This window comes from Nuphar pumila, chromosome 15 (assembly GCF_984573655.1).
Source record: "Nuphar pumila chromosome 15, dmNupPumi1.hap1.1, whole genome shotgun sequence".
NCBI classification, from domain to species: Eukaryota; Viridiplantae; Streptophyta; class Magnoliopsida; order Nymphaeales; family Nymphaeaceae; genus Nuphar; species Nuphar pumila.
In genome coordinates, this window is record NC_143263.1 from 5,694,142 (window position 1) to 5,704,342 (window position 10,201).

The 10,201-nt window shown below is 40.2% G+C and overlaps 2 pseudogenes across 1 annotated transcript; one reads left to right on the forward strand and one right to left on the reverse strand.

Moving 5' to 3' along the window:
* Window positions 1–4,168: 4,168 nt before the first annotated feature.
* Window positions 4,169–6,807, forward strand: LOC149814253 (pentatricopeptide repeat-containing protein DOT4, chloroplastic pseudogene; annotated as a pseudogene).
* Window positions 6,808–7,661: 854 nt separating this feature from the next.
* LOC149814254 (receptor-like protein 51 pseudogene) lies at window positions 7,662–9,464 on the reverse strand (annotated as a pseudogene). The gene has a single exon (XR_016427875.1). The product of XR_016427875.1 is annotated as a receptor-like protein 51 pseudogene (transcript).
* Window positions 9,465–10,201: the final 737 nt, after the last annotated feature.

Consider the following 10,201-nt stretch of genomic DNA (forward strand, 5'->3'; position numbering starts at 1 on the left):
AGATTGCGTCAAAGTTTCCATATTTACTGGAAGAGGAGGAAGGGACGCGCACGTGTCGGTCGAGGGCGATGGACTGGGGACTTGCGGTAGATTAGCAAGGAGAGTCGTGAGAAGAATCTGGGCTCTGACCTCCTTCTTCCGGTGGACCTCTTCCTGATTGTGTGTGTGGACTGTGGAGAACAACGGAAGCACGTGCGGTGCGCGCTAGACCCGAGTTTGTGGCACGCGCCGGACGAGCGGTGGAGCGCGGGTGACTCGAGTTTTGGAAGTTTGTACAGCGGTTCGGATTCGGGTATGGATAGAGAATATTTATCAAATCCTGATCCGAATATCACCTTTTTGCCCGTAATCGGAGTATCGTGGATGATACGACAAGTAATCTATGGCGATTCAAATAGGTCATATATCCGACCCGGTTACCAACACGATCCGACCCATTTTCCACATCACATATGGTCCGATTAGGATTAGATCGGATAAGCAAACGGTATCAGATCTGATAAAAACCGACAAAGTTTGCAGCTGGTACAGAGTCGTAGAAACTAAAATCACAACCGGGTCTAGAGATCCAATTTTGAAAGCTAAATTGGAGCCGAATCCAAAAATGTGGCAGGGACACGCCATTTAAGGTCTCGTATCTAAGAGACAGGACGCAACAAGTGGACACCTTACATGACACGTTGAATATTTTTAGTATTATTTTTATATAATTTCAAAGCTATTTTTAATAATGCAATTTTAAATATATTAAAATGTAAACAAAATTATTTTATCAATTAAAATATTAAAAAAGCTATGTCCTCGTATTCTAGTTTTCTGAAAAATTGCATGTTCACCTCAGACTTGTATCAAGTCTCGTCCATGTTCATGTCCATGTCCTTGTGATATATATATATATATATATATATATATATATATTAGATATTTATGGAGGAACCCCCATTGTTTCAGGTGGTGGGGTTTGAGAGATTGACGCTATGCTCTATAGTCCATCCCCAAGTAGTTAAAAGTAAGGGTGTCAACGGATCGGGTTTAGTTCATACCCAGGTGAAACCAGACTTGGACCAAATTTTTTGGCATGGTATTGAGTTCGGACATGAGTCTAATCGAGTCTACTATAAGAAAAACCATTTTCAAACCCGATAAAAACTACATAAACAAGATCCGGGTCATACCTGCTAAAATAATATTTTTTTATCATTTTTACATTGAAAAATTGCAGGTCTCAATCGAAACTTGGGTCAGGTCGGGTTCTAAAATTTCACAAACTATACCTGGCCCATGCATTAATCAGACCTTAAGGTCCAAACCCGTGTCTTAATCGGATCTTCTTATTTGTCATCATACCGGGATCCTATAGGGTTTGGTTTGGATCGATTTTGGTTAACCCGACCCATTGACACCCCTTGTTAAAACCCTTGTACCACTTCCACCAAGGAGCTTGCTTTGTTACGAGCATGTTGTCACGTATGACAAAAAAATGATATGATAATGACTTGAATTGGTTTTTAATAAATATAAAAAATAACTTAAAATTAATTTTTTAAATATTATTTTAATAGCTTTAACACTTTGGCCAAACGATGGAGGTCAACATTGGCTACGAGGAAAGAACAGGTTGGACACCAACAAGGTTTATTTTATATATATATATATATATATATATATATATATATATATATATATATATATATATATATATATATATATATATATATATATATATATATATTTAAAAAAGTTGGGACCGAAAAATCTGTGGTAGATTGTTTTGCCGAGCACCTAATATCTAAACATGAGGGATTATTATTGAGATGGGATGAGCCTGCTTTGACGGTATTCCACCATGGCACCTCTGGATGCTGTTGATCTCATGATGAACGGCATCCAAAACCTGTAAGAATATTCACTGTTTTGATGGGTGCCATTCATTTTTTTTAAAATGATTTATCATCGTCCTCTCATTATTATTTGATAGTTTTGATGGGAGAGCGATGCTATCTCATGGCCAACCAAACTGCTTTTTTTTTTCTTTTTTTGTGGCAACCATTGCTTTAGAGATTCATCAATGGATAGAGTTAGAACACCAACATAAAGCGTTTATAATATCTATGTTCCCTTGGAGATTATTAGATGATTGTTTGGTTGTTTATTCATAAAAATGATCTTTTTTCTTTTTCTTTTCTTTTTCTTTTCTTTTTAGTTTTTTGAATGAGGCACTCATGATGTTGACAAGGGCCAAGTTGTTGAGTGGCAAGATTCCATTTGGGGTTTCACCAGTAGAGAGACAAGATACCAACGGGGGCTCTGCTTGTCTTGTAGGAGCGTCACCTTATGTTGGGGCGTTGCAGGTTCAAAACCCAATGGTATAGTTGTATGATGGATAGGGGTCTGCTTAACCCCAACTGAACTTTAAAAAAAAAAAAAGAGTCAGAGACAAGATCAGGTCATGTCAGGGGACCTTGGATGCCGTTCATCCATGCTATGAGGCAACCCCAATTCCCATGGTTGGACCTCTCGGATGGGTTCCACAAAAAAAAAATAGTCATTCATCTTGTAGATTATTAAAAACACAAAAAATGAATGGTTGAAAAACAAGGAAAATTCTTGTAGGTGAATGGTTTGTCAGAGGTACCTCAGTATCAGAGTTTTTTTTTATACCAAGCCGCACATTGGCTAACCTTCAGTTGGTAAAACCCTTGGGCTCACTCCTGCAAATTGGGGAGTATGCCCCAGCTCTGACCTTGCGGCAAGAGACACCATGGGTTTTGAACTTGTGATGGCCTGTCAACTTGGTGACATTCACAAGTCGCTCCTACCAGACGAGTGAAGCCCTTGTGGGCACGGTCTTTAAGAATTAGTTACACACTGCAACACAACCATAAAATTAGGGTTGCAAACTAGTCCGATTCAGAAAGAGACTTTTGCAAATTTTGGCTGTCCTAGATCCTAACAGATCCAAATCTCCAGTGTATTTTGGGATCCGAAGTCCTACCCATATGCATTCCTACATAAAGTGGAGTTTTTACAAGAAATGATGCATTGCCACCAAAAAACAAAGATATTGGGGATTGGACTTGTCAAAAGATTCATAACCTTTTGGTTGCAGCTATTAGCAAACTCTCTTCCGTTACTCAAATGCATGTTGGAACTGTTATGGAGAGCATCAGCAGACTTTATAATTATGGTAAATTCATAGAGAAACTGGAGACTCAATTACCAATAAGAACTTTTCATTCTAATGTAGGATTCACAGGTGATACTTAATACTGAAGAACTTGATGTAACCATGTAATGCAGTATCAGTGCAATCTTTAGTTATGGTACTTTAGAGGCATAGATATTTAACGGCCCCATATGGTCGGGCCTAGATAAATTATGTTTATATATATTTTTTATGACACAAATAGATAAAGACATACAAATATGTATATGTTTAAAATACATTATAATTAATTATTAAAATATACAATTAAAGGAAATATATACCTTTTATATGATTTAATATATATTTAAATTAAAACATAATAGTCCATCCATGTGGATGGGCTTAGATTATGTTATTTTTTTATGATAAATAAGATGAATAAATTCATAAACAATTGTATGCATTTCAAACACATTTTATTGAAAATGTTTATGCATGGGGCTGGCCAACCTCATGTATAATTTTTTTTTTAATGGTCAACCAACCAGGAAGGAGAGAAGAGTGATTTATGGACATACTTTGGGGGAGGGGGAGAGTGTATTATGTATGGTAACTCAAGATTTTTTTTAAATTACAAGGTGCCGTGTAGGTAAGACTTTTTTTTAACTATACAAACAATAGCAAAGATATTTTTAATGACGGAACACCATAACGGTCCCACCAAATCCGCCACCCTTCAAAGCAACGGGTGGATCAATTTTCACAATCGTCCGGTTTCATCTCATGGAAACACTCACCCTCGTACGTTCCAAGTACCACATCTCTCCAATCAATGAAGGGAATCAGAGGCACCCATCACAAACCAATGGATTCTGCTTCAAACCCACTTCCAAGTTCAAAATTTTCTGTTCCCCTGCCAAATCTTCCACACCCATCTTGGCATCTCCATTAAATGAAGACTTTAGTAATTACAGAAGACAAATTTCCAGATTTTGTGAAGATGGTAGGCTGAAAGAAGCCATGAAAGTGTTCAAGAGTCATAGTAATGTCCAATTGGCTGTAGATACTTACTGTAACCTTCTCCAACTGTGGGCTGATCATAAATCTCTTGTCGATGGTAAGAGAATCCATGTTAGTATCTCCCATTATGGCATTGAAGAAGATGGTGTTGTGGAGGCAAAGGTGGTGTTTTTGTATTTGAAGTGTGGGGATCTAAAAGAAAGAGAATCCATGTTAGTATCTCCCATTATGGCATTGAAGAAGATGGTGTTGTGGAGGCAAAGGTGGTGTTTATGTATTTGAAGTGTGGGGATCTAAAAGAAGGTAGAAGGGCGTTTGATGGTCTGATGAGAAAGAGCGTCCTTCTTTGGAATATGATCATGAATGGGTATGCAAAGGCGGGTGATTATGAAGAAAGCGTGTTTCTTTTTGTTGAGATGCAAAGACATGGGGTTGGCCCTGACTCTTATAGTTTTTCTTGTGTTTTGTTTGAAGTGTTGTGCTGCAGTTGGAAGTGTTAAAGGAGTTGAGCAGGTTCATGGTTTGTTGACAAAATCAGGGTTTGATTGCTATGTTACAGTGGGTAATGCTCTTGTATCGTTTTACTCGAAATGTGGGAGGGTACGGTGCGCATAACAAGTGTTTGCCATAATGCCTGAACGAGATGTTATCTCATGGAATGCAATGATTGGTGGATTTTTGTTGAATGGTAGGGCCAATGAGGCCTTTCAAGTCCTCAGAGAAATGAAGAGTTGCAGAATTGAGTCGGACTTGGCGACCATGGTTACAATTCTTCCTGCTTGTGCTGAACTGGGTCATGGTTTGTATGGAAAAGAGATTCATGGTCACGCCTTAAGAGCTGGTTTCAAGGAAGAGACCACTCTTTGCAACTCTCTAGTAGATATGTACGCAAAGTGTGGAGAATTGAAGTACGCTTTGAGTTTTCGATAGAATGCCACAAAGAACTGTTGTGTCTTGGACGTCAATGATCTCTGGATATGCACGAGAGGGGCACTTGGAAAAAGCAATTCAATTGTTTAATGAAATGGAATTGTCAGGTGTTAGACGAGATCTCTTCACCATTACCAGTGTTCTTCATGCTTGTGCTTCCAATGGGTCTCTTCAACATGGGAAAGATATTCATCGATATATTGAAAGGAACAGTTTGGAGTCTAATTTATTTGTTGCTAATGCACTCATGGACATGCATGCAAAATGCGGAAGCATGGAGGATGCTCAATCGGTTTTTGATAGAATGAATATCAGGGACGTAGTCTCATGGAACACAATCATAGGTGGCTATTCAAAGAACCATCTTCCAAATGAAGCACTGATTTGTTTCAGCCAAATGCAGAAAGAAGTAAATCCCAATGGAGTAACCATGGCCTGCATACTTCCTGCATGTGCAAGTCTATCATCTCTGGAGCGAGGGAGGGAAATCCATGGCAGCGTTATCAGAAACGGGTATCCCTCAGATGGTTTCGTTGATAATGCTCTTGTTGACATGTATGCAAAATCTGGTGCACTAAGTCTTGCGAAAGCTCTCTTTGATAGAATTACAAAGCGTGACCTTGTTTTGTGAACTGTTATGATAGCTGGTTATGGTATGCATGGCTATGGTGAAGAAGCCATTTCTCTCTTTAATCAGATGCAAGAGGCAGGTATTAGGCCTGATGAGGTTTCATTCATATCTCTTCTGTATGCTTGCAGCCATTCAGGCTTAGTTGACGAAGGATGGAGACTGTTTGATTCTATGAGAAATGACCATGGTATTGTGCCCAAGCTCGAGCATTTTGCTTGTATGGTTGATCTTCTAGGCCGTGCCGGGCATTGAAAGAAAGCATATGAATTCATTGAAGCAATGCCGATAAATCCAGATTCAACCGTGTGGGGTGCACTGCTTTGTACATGCAGGCTTCACCGAGATGCCAAACTAGCAGAACAAGTCGCAGAGAAAGTTTTTGAACTAGAACCAGACAATACGGGGTATTATGTACTTCTGTCAAATATTTATGCAGAGGTTGAGCAATGGGAATCTGTGAAAAATTAAGAACCAAGATCATTAGCCGCAGGCTGAAAAAGAATCCAGGATGTAGTTGGATTGAGATCAAAGGAAAGATACATATATTTGTTGCCAGGGATAGATCAAAATTGAACTCTGAACACATACAGACGCTGTTAGAGAAGTTGAATGTCCAGATGAAAGAGGAAGGCTACACTCCTAACAAGAGATACGCATTGATTGACTTGGATGAGCAAGGAAAAGAAGAAGCTTTGTGTGGCCATAGTGAGAAGTGGGCGATGGCCTTTGGCATATTGAACTCACCTTGTGGGAAGCCAATACAGGTGGCCAAGAATCTAAGAGTGTGCACCGATTGCCATGAAGTTGCCAAGTTCATGAGTAAGAACTTTAGGAGAGAAATCATTCTGAGAGATTCTAGTAGGTTTCACCATTTCAAGGATGGGAGATGTTCTTGCAGAGGTTACTGGTGAGAAAGGAGTCGGAGGAGAAACCACTTTTAGTGAAAGCAACAAATTACCTGCATTTTTTCGGCGAAATTTTTGCAGAACCAACATGCATATTCATTAAGAATCAGATTTTGGAATGGGAGAATTTTTGTGGTGGCCAATTTCATCATTTTAATGATGGTTTTCCTTTTGCTGGCGAGAGAGAAGAGGATGTAAATATCATGAACCGGAGTGTGTTTATTTTACTCCAAATAAATGATATCAACCCCTTTTTCTGGTCAATGCCCAGTTTTTCAGAAAATAGATTATTTTGTTTGTTGAATGATTTCACCAATTTCAAGGATGGAAACGGTGAGGGAGACTATAGAATGCTCAATTTGACAGAGGTTTGTTTACTGCTTTAAGTCTGTAACAGCCTTCACAATATTTCAAGGGGCCCAACTGCCCAAACCATCATGCGTAACAAATAAAAAGTAGATGGTTTTCCGGGTAATAATTCAGATTCCAGATCCTTCCATCATGATCATGAGGACTTTGTCAAATTGGTAAGCAATCCCTGCCCTACAAATGACTAAAGAATTATTTGCTATTCTATGAATAATATAGGTTGTACATTATTCAGGCACATGCATCAGAAAACGTAATTGGCAAGATCAGAAGATATGAACCTTAATTAACTACCACAAATCTAGCAAGTTACAACCATACCCACAAAAACACTCTAGTATAAGATGATAGGTCAATCACGCCTATAATGTGAGATATATAAAACAGAACGTAGCCAAAACATGCCACCAACATCCGCCACCAGCCCATGTGCAATCCATTTTTGATGAATAAAATACCCAAATAAAGAACCTCGTTTCTTGCAGTACACCACAAAAAAATTCCAAATGGAAGACACTAGAGATACAACAAAGGGGGGGGGGATGGGCGGTGGAGGCATTGAAAGTACCAGAAAAACTGGCTCTAACCCAACTTTGTGATTCTAAAAATGACGAATAAAAATTGAGACACATTTTAATCTCATGAACTCATCAATACATACATGAAATGCAAGAAATTAAATAAAGAATAAAGTAAAACCATACACTGTGCCACAACAACCAGGTTTTCATAAACCCTACCTTGACCCTCTTGAATGTGATCCTAAAAGAATGATGATTATACATACAGAACGCTGGAGACCAATAGTTTGAGCATGTATCGTCTTTCTAGAGCGTATAATACATTGCCCACTCCCACTTGCTTTCAGAAATGGAGCCAATCTGCAATTCCATCCTGTAAATTCTCCATCAACTGCATCAATTTCCACTAAAACCATCCTATCATGAACACCATCTTGACAGAAGAATGCAAAAGATGATCAGAAAAACTATTGATGAAAGCCCAATTGCCACTACAAGAACTACAGTACTGGGTCCATGGTGATGACTGTGCTGGCTTCCACTATCAGATTCTGTGGTGCTGTCATCGTTTGGAGCTGCTGCTGGCGAAGCCGATGAAGAATCCGGTGGCGAGAGCGGCAAGCCATTCTTGTCACAGGGAGATATCCCCAGCTTAATATTTGAAGAAACAACTGAGGTATTATAACACAGATTTGAGTTGCCACCAATCTTAAAGACAACCAACTTCTTAATAAAAGAAGCATTGAAAGGAACGACACCCTGAAAGTTATTATTCTCAAGATTCAAATATCTCAAGCCCTTCATCTGAGAAAGAAACCCAGGAACAGAACCATTTAGCTGGTTGCCACTCAGATCAAGATGAACCATTGAAAGGATATCTGCCATCGAGCCCGGCACCGGCCCCTCCAGCGAATTGTGCGCGAAAGAGAGATTCTGAAGCATCAGGAGGTCCCCAATTGTGGCTGGGATAGAACCAGATAGATTGTTTGAGCTCAAATCCAAGGACCTCAACTCGGAGAGTTGGGTAATGGAACTGGGGATAGGCCCCTTCAATTCATTGCCAGAGAAGACAATCTCTACAATATTGGGGTGCCATTCTTTTGGCAAAACACCACTGAGGTTAGCTCTAGCAATCTTAACAGACCTCAGATTGTTCATCCTGCTAAGGATGATTGAAGGCCCACTCGCATTGATCCTAACATCCTCAACCGTCAAATATGTGAGATTGGCTAGCCTGCTGAGCCACACACCAGTCAATCTGAGCAGGCTGTTGATGCAAGTGAAGGATCTGAGGTTGCCCGCGAGCTCGTCAGAGAGCCTAATTGGATCTATTGGGCAGTCGACGAACCCCAGAGATTGCAGCGTATCAAGAGTTTTCATGGCGGTCGTGGACATCAGGATGTCTGGGGAGCAGTTGCTGAGCTGAAGGGAGATGAGGTGCCTGAAAGGCTTACCGGCATCGCAGACGGTGGCGTTTCCGGGGACATTCGGCGAACAGGGATCGATGGTGGGGGAGATTCCTAGTGACTGGAGGGCCATCAGCTGTTTGGGATCCAATGAGGAAGAGGAGGAGGGTGGTGGTGTTTCAGGGGCAGATTTGGATGGAGGAGAAGGTGGGGTGACTCGTAGAGGTGGTGGGGTGGCAGGATTTGGGTGGGTTTGGGGTGGGGAAGATGATGGGATGGTTGGAATTTGGTGGGTCGGGGGAGTAACAGAGGGGGAAGGGGAGGGGGGGAGGTCAACTGGTGCTTTCAGGATGGGCTTGCTAGGTTGAACTGAGAATGCAGGAGTGGTGGTGGAAGAGAGGAGGAAGAGGACCAAGATAAGGGTTTTGGGTGCCATTGTTGGTGGATTAGTGGATGAATCCATAGGAGATCTCCTTTGCCAGGATTTTAGTCAGTGAAGAGATGAGAGTGTGTGGTTTAAGAATGGTGGAACTGTGAAACAAGGTTTGCGAGTTGGAACTCTTCTAATTTTGGGGAAATGTGGAGTGGCGTTTTGGTAATATATCTGTGTTCGGAAATCCAGGGATATCCTTGGTAGATGACTTTTTATCACATTCTTTGGTTTTTCCAATGGTACAAGACGCCCTTGTGTTTATTTTTACTTATTCTGCCTTTCTGTGAGGAGGAAAATTGGTGATGCAGGGATACTTCTGTAATTTGGGCTTAATGACCCCAAATTAAGGACCCTTGTGTTTATTTACTTATTCTGCCTTTCTGTAAGGACCCTACATGATAGACCGAGAAAGTTCAGCTTAACCTTCAATCCTCTTTGAATGACATCATGTTCTTATACTTTTGAAAATGGTCAATGCATGGCAGGAAGTTTTTTTTTTTTTTTAGGGAAATGCATGGCAGGAAGTAGTAACTATTTTTTTGAAAGGAAGTAGCAACTAAAGGGGTAATGGTTTAGTAATGGGGCCATTATGTACAAACGAGTTTGGATCTCTTATGTGTAACTTGTTTTGATCCAAAACGACCTCATGGATGGATTCAGCATGTTCAAAATAATGGGAACGGAGTTAGGATCGTTTTTTTTTTGTTATACCTTTCCTCGTCTCTAGATGCCTAGATATCAATTGTAAGTCTTTCCTTGTTGCAAATCGTCAATGATTTTTAGAACAACATAATTCAATCTGGACTTTGTTTCTTGGGCAAAAGGATAAAAGCTGATT